A 13,080-nucleotide genomic window follows, 5' to 3' on the forward strand; every position below is an offset into this window, starting at 1 on the left:
ATATCTCGGGCTGCGGCTGGCAGTATATCTCGGGCTGCGGCTGGCAGTATATCTCGGGCTGCGGCTGGCAGTATATCTCGGGCTGCGGCTGGCAGTATATCTCGGGCTGCGGCTGGCAGTATATCTCGGGCTGCGGCTGGCAGTATATCTCGGGCTGCGGCTGGCAGTATATCTCGGGCTGCGGCTGGCAGTATATCTCGGGCTGCGGCTGGCAGTATATCTCGGGCTGCGGCTGGCAGTATATCTCGGGCTGCGGCTGGCAGTATATCTCGGGCTGCGGCTGGCAGTATATCTCGGGCTGCGGCTGGCAGTATATCTCGGGCTGCGGCTGGCAGTATATCTCGGGCTGCGGCTGGCAGTATATCTCGGGCTGCGGCTGGCAGTATATCTCGGGCTGCGGCTGGCAGTATATCTCGGGCTGCGGCTGGCAGTATATCTCGGGCTGCGGCTGGCAGTATATCTCGGGCTGCGGCTGGCAGTATATCTCGGGCTGCGGCTGGCAGTATATCTCGGGCTGCGGCTGGCAGTATATCTCGGGCTGCGGCTGGCAGTATATCTCGGGCTGCGGCTGGCAGTATATCTCGGGCTGCGGCTGGCAGTATATCTCGGGCTGCGGCTGGCAGTATATCTCGGGCTGCGGCTGGCAGTATATCTCGGGCTGCGGCTGGCAGTATATCTCGGGCTGCGGCTGGCAGTATATCTCGGGCTGCGGCTGGCAGTATATCTCGGGCTGCGGCTGGCAGTATATCTCGGGCTGCGGCTGGCAGTATATCTCGGGCTGCGGCTGGCAGTATATCTCGGGCTGCGGCTGGCAGTATATCTCGGGCTGCGGCTGGCAGTATATCTCGGGCTGCGGCTGGCAGTATATCTCGGGCTGCGGCTGGCAGTATATCTCGGGCTGCGGCTGGCAGTATATCTCGGGCTGCGGCTGGCAGTATATCTCGGGCTGCGGCTGGCAGTATATCTCGGGCTGCGGCTGGCAGTATATCTCGGGCTGCGGCTGGCAGTATATCTCGGGCTGCGGCTGGCAGTATATCTCGGGCTGCGGCTGGCAGTATATCTCGGGCTGCGGCTGGCAGTATATCTCGGGCTGCGGCTGGCAGTATATCTCGGGCTGCGGCTGGCAGTATATCTCGGGCTGCGGCTGGCAGTATATCTCGGGCTGCGGCTGGCAGTATATCTCGGGCTGCGGCTGGCAGTATATCTCGGGCTGCGGCTGGCAGTATATCTCGGGCTGCGGCTGGCAGTATATCTCGGGCTGCGGCTGGCAGTATATCTCGGGCTGCGGCTGGCAGTATATCTCGGGCTGCGGCTGGCAGTATATCTCGGGCTGCGGCTGGCAGTATATCTCGGGCTGCGGCTGGCAGTATATCTCGGGCTGCGGCTGGCAGTATATCTCGGGCTGCGGCTGGCAGTATATCTCGGGCTGCGGCTGGCAGTATATCTCGGGCTGCGGCTGGCAGTATATCTCGGGCTGCGGCTGGCAGTATATCTCGGGCTGCGGCTGGCAGTATATCTCGGGCTGCGGCTGGCAGTATATCTCGGGCTGCGGCTGGCAGTATATCTCGGGCTGCGGCTGGCAGTATATCTCGGGCTGCGGCTGGCAGTATATCTCGGGCTGCGGCTGGCAGTATATCTCGGGCTGCGGCTGGCAGTATATCTCGGGCTGCGGCTGGCAGTATATCTCGGGCTGCGGCTGGCAGTATATCTCGGGCTGCGGCTGGCAGTATATCTCGGGCTGCGGCTGGCAGTATATCTCGGGCTGCGGCTGGCAGTATATCTCGGGCTGCGGCTGGCAGTATATCTCGGGCTGCGGCTGGCAGTATATCTCGGGCTGCGGCTGGCAGTATATCTCGGGCTGCGGCTGGCAGTATATCTCGGGCTGCGGCTGGCAGTATATCTCGGGCTGCGGCTGGCAGTATATCTCGGGCTGCGGCTGGCAGTATATCTCGGGCTGCGGCTGGCAGTATATCTCGGGCTGCGGCTGGCAGTATATCTCGGGCTGCGGCTGGCAGTATATCTCGGGCTGCGGCTGGCAGTATATCTCGGGCTGCGGCTGGCAGTATATCTCGGGCTGCGGCTGGCAGTATATCTCGGGCTGCGGCTGGCAGTATATCTCGGGCTGCGGCTGGCAGTATATCTCGGGCTGCGGCTGGCAGTATATCTCGGGCTGCGGCTGGCAGTATATCTCGGGCTGCGGCTGGCAGTATATCTCGGGCTGCGGCTGGCAGTATATCTCGGGCTGCGGCTGGCAGTATATCTCGGGCTGCGGCTGGCAGTATATCTCGGGCTGCGGCTGGCAGTATATCTCGGGCTGCGGCTGGCAGTATATCTCGGGCTGCGGCTGGCAGTATATCTCGGGCTGCGGCTGGCAGTATATCTCGGGCTGCGGCTGGCAGTATATCTCGGGCTGCGGCTGGCAGTATATCTCGGGCTGCGGCTGGCAGTATATCTCGGGCTGCGGCTGGCAGTATATCTCGGGCTGCGGCTGGCAGTATATCTCGGGCTGCGGCTGGCAGTATATCTCGGGCTGCGGCTGGCAGTATATCTCGGGCTGCGGCTGGCAGTATATCTCGGGCTGCGGCTGGCAGTATATCTCGGGCTGCGGCTGGCAGTATATCTCGGGCTGCGGCTGGCAGTATATCTCGGGCTGCGGCTGGCAGTATATCTCGGGCTGCGGCTGGCAGTATATCTCGGGCTGCGGCTGGCAGTATATCTCGGGCTGCGGCTGGCAGTATATCTCGGGCTGCGGCTGGCAGTATATCTCGGGCTGCGGCTGGCAGTATATCTCGGGCTGCGGCTGGCAGTATATCTCGGGCTGCGGCTGGCAGTATATCTCGGGCTGCGGCTGGCAGTATATCTCGGGCTGCGGCTGGCAGTATATCTCGGGCTGCGGCTGGCAGTATATCTCGGGCTGCGGCTGGCAGTATATCTCGGGCTGCGGCTGGCAGTATATCTCGGGCTGCGGCTGGCAGTATATCTCGGGCTGCGGCTGGCAGTATATCTCGGGCTGCGGCTGGCAGTATATCTCGGGCTGCGGCTGGCAGTATATCTCGGGCTGCGGCTGGCAGTATATCTCGGGCTGCGGCTGGCAGTATATCTCGGGCTGCGGCTGGCAGTATATCTCGGGCTGCGGCTGGCAGTATATCTCGGGCTGCGGCTGGCAGTATATCTCGGGCTGCGGCTGGCAGTATATCTCGGGCTGCGGCTGGCAGTATATCTCGGGCTGCGGCTGGCAGTATATCTCGGGCTGCGGCTGGCAGTATATCTCGGGCTGCGGCTGGCAGTATATCTCGGGCTGCGGCTGGCAGTATATCTCGGGCTGCGGCTGGCAGTATATCTCGGGCTGCGGCTGGCAGTATATCTCGGGCTGCGGCTGGCAGTATATCTCGGGCTGCGGCTGGCAGTATATCTCGGGCTGCGGCTGGCAGTATATCTCGGGCTGCGGCTGGCAGTATATCTCGGGCTGCGGCTGGCAGTATATCTCGGGCTGCGGCTGGCAGTATATCTCGGGCTGCGGCTGGCAGTATATCTCGGGCTGCGGCTGGCAGTATATCTCGGGCTGCGGCTGGCAGTATATCTCGGGCTGCGGCTGGCAGTATATCTCGGGCTGCGGCTGGCAGTATATCTCGGGCTGCGGCTGGCAGTATATCTCGGGCTGCGGCTGGCAGTATATCTCGGGCTGCGGCTGGCAGTATATCTCGGGCTGCGGCTGGCAGTATATCTCGGTTTTCCTTTATAGAGTTGGGATATAACAAACAATTTTAAAGCGCATTCAAGCTACAAGATATTGATATGCTATCCTCAGGACCTACAGTATATCACAAATATCATAAATATTTTATCTTCAGTGTTGTAAATTTACGGAATCCTGTGAAGTCCATCCTATAGTACAAGGAAATACATCCATGCATAGATTAGGTAAGGGTTAACTAGAAGGTATGGTAACACTAGTAATTGATGGGAGCTGTTAAAATAGATGTTCCCACTTATTTATCCCCAATCCACAGTATAGGGAATAAGCTGCTGTTTGCTGGGGCTGCGTTCCCCGGACCCTCCAGCCCTGAGATGCCCCTGTAGGATGGAGCCGAGGTGGCGCATGCGCCCCACACACTGTACAATGATGAGAAAGACTCTTACCTGCGATTTACACCTTCAGCTGAAAAAGAAACAACAGTTTACAATTAGATTTATTGAAGTATTTAATAACAGTTGCAGCGGACGACTTATTTTTGGGTCGTATTCACACGTCTTTGTTTTTCTCATCTGCACAAACCCAAACTAATTTTCATCAGTGCGCTGCTTCCAATTTTCATCTAGTTTTAGTCCATGTGTCCATTTTTTTACCATCAGTATCTCATCCTTTTCTATTGTATGCAAAAAGAAAACCAAAACCTGATGGAAGTTTCCCAAGTTTCTCCTAGTAGTCAGTCAGTGGGTGAGTGTGATCCACAATTCGCCCCACAGCTGACATGTTACCAGCTCCATAGAATATAAGGGCCAGTGAAAAATACTGGCAGCACCCCTGGTACATAGACACACATGTGACTGAGCCCTTCCTTTACAACGTGATTGTACAGAGACTTCCTTACACAATATCTGATCTAGCATCCAGGTTTCGGCTATACAGTCCCTACTGTAGTGCAGGGGCGTCACATCAATAGCGGGGGGCCACACGACCCGTGAGTCCTGGGGAGTGTTGGCTTTGTTTCCCCATCATCATAATTTTACCATCAGCTTCTTGTTCCACCATTCAGCCTGACACTCGGCTCAGCAGGCGCGATAGGCAGGCAGCAATAGATCGCGCCTGCTGTAGAAAACCTCAGCCCCACACTGCACAGACCGGAGCAGGGCGCTGGGGGACACGGCCAGGCATAAATGCTATAAATGCATGTGAGAAGAATGTGATACTTACATGGGATGTCAATCACTGCAGGCTGTAAAAGTAAAACAGAGAAGTGTAAAAAGTCTATGAAATCTTTCATCTTCTTACATTGTCCTGTACATCACATACTCATAGGCTTCCATTACACCCATTACACTAGACAATGAATGTGACATTATCACACAAGATAGACTGCGCTAGTATTAATAAATCTATGAGCAGAGCGCCAGTCCGTGCCCCATGCAGCATTCATACAGTCCATAAACAGCACGCCTGCTATGTGACCCGGCATCGGCTGACAACTATAAGATATGTGGAATATATTTATACATTAGTTGTGTATTAGGAATCTCTGGAGCTGCGTCCATTCTGTACATATTTATTGGGTTTAAAAATGGGGGTAAACTGGCATCGCTGCGTTACTACATCTGCCGTAATGTAACAAAGAGTTGTGTGTGTTTCATGGCACTGCAGCCTTGCAGCGCTGGGGTTCAAATCCCACCAAGGACAATATCTGCAAGGAGTTTGTATGTTCTCCCCATACTGATAGGGAAAGTAGATTGTGTGCTCCATTGGGGACAGCGATGATAATGTATGCAAAGCACTGCACAATATGCTAGCACTATATATAAGTAAACGTTATTATGCTACAAAGATTTAACTCTTTAAAAGAGTTGTCCACTACTTGGACAATTCCTTCTTGAACTAAATGTTTGGTCCCAATAAAATAATAAAGCTTAGACTCCCCTCCCATGCTGGTGCTGTTCCAGCAGTGTCAGCACTTGCGGTCCCCAGAGCTCTGGTGCCGTGTTGTGACACGTGGTGCTCGGCGCCCAATCAGCGCTGGCATCATTGTCCCCACCTTCGTACAGATTGAACATGAAGAGGAAGTCCGGGCTGCAGCTGATCTCAGTCTTCCTTCCAGCCCTGAGAACCCCTCTATACTTGATACCCAGCCTTGCTGAAGCTGACAGCTGAGCATTGGGGCCCCAAGCTGTCAGTTTTGCCTGGCAGGTTATCAAAAATACAGGGGAAGCCACACATTGTTTTTTTAATTATTTATTTAGAGAGCATGAGTCATCACCTGCTCTCAATGTTATTAGCAGCAGCTGGCGTCGGTTGATGGGAGCAGATGTCTCATCAGCCGACACCAGTGACTGGAGGTAAACTTTGTACCGCCGATCTCAGCGGTGGGTTCACGCTGTCATTTGTAGTGGTAGTGCATGGCAGACACTGGATATTCGGGCTCCCCATTCAAGTGAATGGGGTCCGGGTTTTTTAACAGTTCGGCCGAACCTGCTGGACCCAAACAACCAGGGGTCCACTCATCTCTACCCATGAAAGAAAAAAGTTTTTAAAAATGTAAAAAGATAAAAATTCAAATCAACCCCCTTTCCTCCAGTTAATATTAAAGAAAGGGAATAATAAAAGGAAAACACATATTTGGTATCAATCTGTTCAGAAAAGTCTGACCTATGAAAATATAACATTAACTGACCTAATCTGTAGAAACTGTAAAGCATAAAAAAGAATCAAAATGCCAACGTTGCAGGTTTTTGGTTGCTACAACTCCACAAAAAAATACATAACAGCAATCACATAATCATAACTACCTCAAAATATTATTAATACATCAGGATACCATGCAAAAAAAGAAAGTGTATAAAGAACGGACATCAGACAACAGAAATTCATTATTACATACACGTATAGAGACAGCATTGCTATCACTATTCTGAATTCCACGGCTTTTCTTATTTGGAACTTACATAGATCGGTCTCTCGTTTGTGCTCCACATTCTTCTCCTAGAACCAATCGCACAATCCTGAATAGGACAAATAGAGAGGTTTCCATATAAATAGCCTAATCTCAAATGCTAACTTTATCAACAGTAAATATTACTGTAACTAATTAACAAATATAAGGTTTTCTTTCTAAAAATGTATGGGACATGAGAATTGGGAAATAGGGGAAGCTTATCACAAGAAATCAGAAATTTGTATAGCTAGGAAATGGGGAATAATGAGGGCAGGGCAGGAGCATAAGACGCGCATACTCACTCTCATCCACAACTGCAACTCTCAAAGAAGTTCCAGTAGAGCGGCTGACAATAGCGCCGATCCTGTGATGTCACAACATTCTAGAATGTCTGCAGGAGACAATCAGATCCAGTATAATCCTGTATAATAAAGTATTGGAGGATTTATAGATATATGTAAATAATGTGATACAGCAAATTATAGAAAACAGCACCCCTGCGCCCCCCCACTCTGCACACACATGAACACATGTATAAAGAAGAGTATAGTCCAATTTTTTTCGTATATTGTTATTATACATATGCACATAAGTGTAGGGATACGGAATTTTATAACATGTTACTCTAAATTCATAGGCATTAATGTGGAGTTTGTCTTTTTCTCCAAGATTTTGGAGGTGTCTGTGGGGATTTTTGCCCCTTCAATCAGGATCGCATTTGTGACAGTAGACATTGATGCTGGATGGGTGGTCCTGGCTAGCAATCTCCATTCTTGTTCATCCCAAATGTGTTGGATGGGGTTGAAGTCAGGGCTCTGTCCGGCCTTAGCGGCTGCAGGTCCCTCACTGCTCCTTTGCATGGTGCTGCTCCTCTATCCTGGAAATATTCACTGCACACTCAATTCAGTTCAAGCAAAATAGATGATTTGTATTTATTTCCATAGGTATCAGTCATGTATTCATGTATTGATTCAATGAATCTTTCTCAAATATGTCACAGGGTATTCCAGAGCCACGGTTATACAGGTGGTCCTGTCAGGACACTGTGCAGCGTCATATGTTATAGCACACCACATACTATTTGCACACACACAAGCCACATACAATATACACACACCATATACTATATACACACACCACATACTATATACACACATACAAGCCACATATAACATACACACAACATACGATATACACACAACATACCATATATACACACACCACATACTATATACACACACCATATACTATATACACACACCACATACTATATACACACATACAAGCCACATATAACATACACACAACATACTATATACACACAACATACCATATATACACACACAAGCCACACATTATATACTCACACCATACTATATACACACACCACATACTATATACACACACCACATACTATATACACACCATATATTATACACACACCACATACTATATACACACATACAAGCCACATATAACATACACACAACATACTATATACACACAACATACCATATATACACACTAGCCACACATTATATACTCTCACCATACTATATACACACACCACATACTATACACACACATCATATACTATATTCACACCACATACTATATACACACATACAAGCCACATATAACATACACACAACATACTATATACACACAACATACCATATATACACACACAAGCCACACATTATATATTCACACCATACTATATACACACACCACATACTATATACAAACAAGCCACATACTATACACACGCCATATACTATATACACACCACATATTATACACACACCACATACTATATACACACATACAAGCCACATATAACATACACACAACATACTATATACACACAACATACCATATATACACACACGCCACACATTATATATTCTCACCATACTATATACACACACCACATACTATTTACACACAAGCCACATACTATACACACACCACATACTATATACACACATACAAGCCACATATAACATACACACAACATACTATATACACACAACATACCATATATACACACACAATCCACACATTATATACTCTCACCATACTATATACACACCACATACTATATACACACAAGCCACATACTATACACACACCACATACTATATACACATACAAGCCACATATAACATACACACAACATACTATATACACATAACATACTATATACACAACATACCATATATACACACACAAGCCACACATTATATACTCACACCATACTATATACACACACCACATACTATATACACACAAGCCATATACTATATACACACCACATATTATACACACACCACATACTATATACACAAACAAGTCACATATAACATACACACACCACATACAATATACACAAGCCACATTTTATATACACACACACCACATACTGTATACACACCACATATTACTGTATATACACAAGCCACATACTATATACATGCCACATACCCACCTCATACAACACATACACAAGCCACATACTATGTATACATACCACATACTATATATACTCCACATACAATATATACACAAGCCACATCTAATATATAAAGCTCAAGTGTGTGTATGTATGTATGTATGCATGTGTGTATGTCCAGGATTGGCATCCGCACCGTCGCAGCTACAGCCACAAAATTTGGCACAGTCACACGTCTGGACCCCGAGAGTGTCCTAGGCTATGTTGTGAGGTGAAATTTCAGCCCCACGCGTTCCAATTCACCAAACAATTTTGCCCCTATCTACATAATGGGGAAAAAGTGTGTGTGTGTATTAAGCCCCGCCCCTCATTATGATGTCATAATGGTTGAGTATGAGATGGAGGATGTGTGATGGGTATATGGGCACTGAACTATGGGATGGAGGATATGTATGACGGGTATATGGGCAAGGGACTATGGGATGGAGGATGTGTGATTGGTATATGGGCACTGGACTATGGGATGGAGGATATGTATGATGGGTATATGGGCACGGGACTATGGGATGGAGGATGTGTGATGGGTATATGGGCACTCGACTGTGGGATGGAGGATATGTATGATGGGTATATGGGCACGGGCCTATGGGATCGTGGATATGTATGATGGGTGTATGGGCACAAGACTATGGGATGGAGGATAATTATAATTTGCTATAACTAACCACAGTTAGTTACTATGCCCGGGCAGCGCCGGGCTCTTCAGCTAGTATTATATAAAAGAAAAAAGGGGTTCGGTACCATTTTAGCCAGTTGAAAAATAATGCATAGCATATTATATACACACACACACACCATACTATATACACACCACATACACACCTCATACTATAAACCAGGAGCATTGCTAGAGTCCTATAAGATCAGGGGCCCAAGCCCCAAAGTGCATATTTCCCCATATAACTCCCCTAAGCCATTTAAAATATCATCTATACATACATAATTACAGTATACCAATGTTGCTAACCAAAAATACACAATGCAAAGACCAATATTATCAACATGCTACTTTAAAATATGGCTACACAATGTCCACTACCATCACCACTACACAGCGAATACATATTATAATAAGCAATATTATTATAAGAAAGCTGACTACACAGACACAAATGGAACCAAGATTAAGCTGGCTGGCTTAGTGATAGAAAACAAAGAGTGGTTATTAATGGGGCATACTCAGATTGGGCCAGGGTTACTAGTGGGGTACCACAGGGTTCTGTATTGGGCCCCCTACTTTTTAATATATTTATTAATGATCTAGTGGATGGCTTACACAGTAAAATATCAGTATTTGCAGATGATACAAAACTATGTAAGGTAGTTAACACAAAGGAGGACAGTTTGCAACTACAGACAGATTTGAGTAAATTGGAGAATTGAGCTGAAAAATGGCAAATGAGGTTTAACACAGATAAGTGTAAGGTTATGCACATGGGAAGGAGAAACAGATGCTATAATTACTTACTAAATGGAAAACTGCTGGGGAAATAAGACATGGAAAAAGACTTAGGCATCTTAGTCAATAAGAAGCTAAATTGGAGTGCCCAGTGTCAGGCAGCTGCCAGCAAAGCAAATAGGGTCATGGGATGCATTAGAAGAGGTCTGGGGACACGAGATGAAAACATAATTCTCCCTCTGTACAAGTATTGTGTGCTATTTTGGACGTCGGTGCTCAAGAAAGACATTACTGAACTAGAAAGTGTTCAAAGGCGGGCTACTAAAATGATAAATGGAGTTGGTTCACTACAATACCCAGAAAGGTTATCAAAATTAGGTCTATTTACTCTAGAAAAGAGAAGACTTAGGGAAGACCTAATATATATGTACAAGTATATCAGAGGGCAATACAGATCTCTCCAATGAACTGTTTGTACTAAGGACTGTGACAAGAACAAGGGGGCATTCTCTTCGTTTGGAGGAAAGACAATTTCTGCACCAGCATAGAAGAGGGTTCTTCACGGTAAGAGCAGTGAGGCTCTGGAATTCTCTTCCTGAGGAAGTGGTGATGGCCAACTCATTGAATGAATTTAAGAAAGGAATGGATGCTTTTCTTGTGAGTAACAGTATACAAGGTTATGAATAACATAATATTATAGGTAGATGATTGACCCAGCTTAGGGGAAGGAATTTTTTCCCTATGGAGAAAATTGGCTTCTACTCTGTGGGTTTTTTGCCTTCCCCAGGATCAACAATGCAGAACAGCTGCACTAAAAATAGGCTGAACTAGATGGACATAAGTTCTTCCTTCAGCCTTCAAAACTATGTCACTATGTTATTACTACGTAGATAAGGGAACTGAGATATGGGAGCAAAACCGATCTTACTACAAAGATAAGGGAGCAGAACCAAGCTTAATACAAAGCTATAGGAGCAGAACCGAGACTACTACAGAGCTATGGGAGCAGAATCAAGCTTACTAGAGAGATATGGGAGTGGGTTGCCCTCCCAGGGCCGTGGGGTACTCGGTACCGGGCCGGTGTCAGTGGGACGTGTCACAGCAGTGGTGACCCAGACCGTGGCCCTGGTCGCCCAAGTAATAGGAAGATGTGAATAGTGAAATGTAGTTAGATGAATAGTTCGTGATGCCACCTGTGGTGTTCGGCAAGGGAGGTGTTAAGCCAACACTGCATGCAGATCCTCCAGGACAGATGGCGTGGTGCAGCAATGATGGTATAGCCCTCCACAGGCAGGGCTGTTGTCCCAGGGCGGTGTAGATGTGGAGACACTTAGGTGATGTATTGTCTGGCGCAGGGGATGTAGCAGTGTCAGGCAGACGGACGCAGGAAGGAATGGAGGACACCAGGGCATGTACTTCCAAAGCTTTACTCACAGTCTGTAGTGCCCGCTTCTGTGCCGTGTCCTTCGGGTCAGGGACTCAGTCAACCTCCAGGCAAGATGGAAAGCTCCCTTCTACACTCCGCCAACTTATATGCCTTTCCTGAAGGTCTCCTCTAAAGCGCCTTTAAGTGTGAAGATCTCCAGTACCGTGTTACACTGGAGTTCCTCCTGACAGATGTTCCCAAGAACTCTACTTGCACGGCAGACAGCTGTAGCCTGCTTCGTGGACTCTCTACTCCTAAGTCCCGGCTCTCTATCTGTATTGCTGTTGTGCCCTTTGGTCGCCCTCGCACACCAAGGGCAGCGGGGTACTCGGTACCGGGCCAGTGTCAAGGTGGGAATGTGTCACATCAGCGGTGACCCGGTCCGTGGCCCTGGGTGCCCAATATCAATGGCGGTAATGTTAATGGTGTTAAAGTTTATTAGAATAGTTCGTGATGCCACCCGTGGTGTTTGGCAAGTAAGATGTTGAGCCAACGCTGCATGCAGATCCGCTGGGACTGATGGTGTGGTGCAGCAAAGATGGTGTAGCTCCCCACAGGTGGAGCTGTAGTCCCAGGGCAGTGTAGGTGCAATGGATGAGGAGAGGCGCAGAATGGTATGGAGGCTGGTACCCAGGTGTAGTGGTGCGGGAATAACTGGAGGACACCCGAGTATGTGGTTCCAAAGCTTTACTCACTGTTTGCAGTTCACTCCACTGCCTGCCTCCGTACTGTGTTCTCCAGGTCAGGGCTCCAGCCAACCTCCAGGCAGGATAGGATTCTCCCTTCCACACTCCGCCAACACGTACCTTACTGAATGACTCCTCCAATGCGCCTTTAGGTGCGAAGCACTCCAGTACTTAGTTACCCTGGAATGCCTCTCTCTAGGTGTTCCTAGTCTTTGCTTGTATGACAGACAGCTGTAGCCTGCTTCGGGGACTCCTCACTGCGTCCCAGCTCTCTATTCAGTTGCTGTTGTGTCCTGTTGTGAGTTCATTTTCCCCTTCGTCACTGAGGTCTGGTGAACTCCCTATTCTGGTAAAGGAAGGTAATGAGTCTGATTATCAGGCACCTGAGCCTGATGATGATGACTGGCTGA

The sequence above is a fragment of the Dendrobates tinctorius genome, unplaced genomic scaffold, assembly GCF_039654945.1.
Source record: "Dendrobates tinctorius isolate UK_male_01 unplaced genomic scaffold, ASM3965494v1 ptg000036l, whole genome shotgun sequence".
Lineage (NCBI taxonomy): Eukaryota > Metazoa > Chordata > Amphibia > Anura > Dendrobatidae > Dendrobates > Dendrobates tinctorius.